We start from the raw sequence: 2505 nt of genomic DNA, 5'->3' as shown, positions 1-2505 counted from the left end.
AAAAAATTTCCACCACGATAAACCAGTACATGGTACTCAATATTAGTTTAACTTTTAAAGTTGCACTCAAAAGTTGCAAAAAAGGCAAATGCTGATAGTTATAGAGGATAGTCCTGTACATAGTATAATATTAGTGGAGTGAGAGTGGGCTCCTTTCACTGTCCCTCTCTCACAGGCACTTCTCCTCTCATTCACAGGCCACACTAACACACACTATCACTATACAGTCTATTCATTGATAACTGATACCAAACATATAGATCAATACTCCCTCAAATAGGACCCATAGCTCATAAGTACCCACTGGACCACTGAGTACTGGACCAACTGATCAACCAGACCAAGGAGGAATTAACAGGAACCAACAATATCAGGCCCGGCCACAAAAAGGAGAAGCAGGCGTAGTCAAAGTAGTTGAAGGTGTATTTAACATTATCAGTCATAATGTGCAATAATAATGGAGTTCTATTGTCACATTTCACACTCTTTCCTCCTTCAACTGCTACTCTCTCAGTGGATCAGTCCTCAACCAAAGGATCTCTTCTCTAAATAACTTACTAAATCATCTTGATCATAATAAGCAGCCATTCCTTCCGAAAATATAGATCCAGATGCTTCAGTAAATCGTTCCTAATACTAGCTAATGATCCCTTCCACTTGATGTGACTTGTTGTTTCTACTTGTTCTCTGGCTTTATAAAGAAAATAGAAATTAATTGGTGGGAGTGGTTTTAGTCACAGTAATGAATTATATTGCATGAGTGACTTAAATCCCACCAATAAAATGATACATACTAATACTAGTACAATGTATTATAGTGCCAATGTGTTAATATCAGGATATGTTTATACTGATATACATGATATGGTCCTTTAATCTTTATGTAATGTAGACTGGTTAGGTTTAAGAATATGACCAGAGACCATGGACCAGTAGAATGTTAGGAATGATCATGGACCATGCATGGTTTACTGTTAAGAATGTTAGTAATAATTAAACTATGGACACACAGCTAATAGTGAGTTGTTTTGTAAAATGTCAGCTCAGCCAAAGTGAGGCTTTGGAATGAGAATAATGTGCAAATTTGTTAGTTTAAGATTTGTTCCATTATTTTGTGATATTGTTCCAGCATCAGTATTCATGATCTTATTAACCTTGAGACTGAGTCCTGTTAGTCTAATAAATGACATAGATACCTCCACCTTACATTGTATGACCTATACTTATGAGCATTGGATGATAATTAGCTATAGGACACTGTTCTTTTTGTGTATTGTACATGTATTATTAGTACAGTCATTGATAACACACACTCACTGTATCTATCAGTGTATTTAATACAACTAACTAACTGTATGTACTGACTGTATTCTAATTACTGACTGATAGTATTTACATGTAATGTATTTCATTATTAATAATAGTAACACACCCTCACTGTATCTAAGGATGAACAGCAATACCATTAATAATGGTTGCTCTATTATTGAAGTATTTAATATTCTGTTAGAGCCCATCAGGAAATAATGCTACCGTCTATCAATAACAAGAGGACACAGTTTGAAGATAATGCTCAAACGCAAGATATACAAGCACTGTTAACAAAGAAATGAATGATTGTGAATGATAGTAGCAATAGGATTATTGTATGTGATGTGATGATACGAGTTGTAGCCAATATTTTGTGTGTGTGGTAGTTGTCAATATTATTGAAATAGTTAAATGGGACATGCAATTGTGAAGAGGGAGTGAATGACAATGTTCCACCAATAACCTTCCCAGGAGAATGAGACTAACAAAACTGAACTAGTAGCTAATATAACCAAATGATACAAATAAAGACAAAGGAGGAGCTAATAAGGATCAGTGAGGAAAGGACAATATGAATGGAATCATAGGCGGCTGCAGGATTTCACTGCAAGTAGGGCAAAGGTGTGGCTGAAAGTGGGAGTGGTCAAAATGTAGGTGTGGCCATGACCACACCCACATGTCTTGTTCTTGAGTTTTAAGACTGTTAAAACTTCTATTTCAGCATTTTGTGAAGAAATCAAGTTGAAAGAGGCTCTGAAATTCTCAATGAAGAGTTACTCTGCCATTCTTGTGTTCAAAAGGAGAAAATTCAGTACCTAAAATACCTCTATCAATATAGAGTATCAGTAGCTAGGTGATTTATTTAGCTGTTGAATGAGTCCTAGCTGACTATGATGATTAATAATGAAGCTGCTATATGAAAGAGTCAGTTATTCTAGCTGCAGGTTACTGTAGATTATGCCTTCCTGAAGTGACCATAGATATGGACCTATGAAGCTTACTGTGTTGAACCATGCAGTTAGCAGCTATTCTCTACTAATTATCACTTTGTTGAGCAAAATAATATAGTTTGTCATTAAAATAGCTATATTCCATGTAATAACTACTAAATAATTATTAATTAACTGCTAATTATGATGATGTCATCTTCCGGTAAGAAATTCTAGTAGGGCATTGCCCTCATTGCCTGCCCCT

This window comes from Amphimedon queenslandica, unplaced genomic scaffold (genome assembly GCF_000090795.2).
Source record: "Amphimedon queenslandica unplaced genomic scaffold, v1.1 AMPQUscaffold_13440, whole genome shotgun sequence".
NCBI lineage: Eukaryota > Metazoa > Porifera > Demospongiae > Haplosclerida > Niphatidae > Amphimedon > Amphimedon queenslandica.
Note: the sequence above shows the minus strand (reverse complement) of the source record.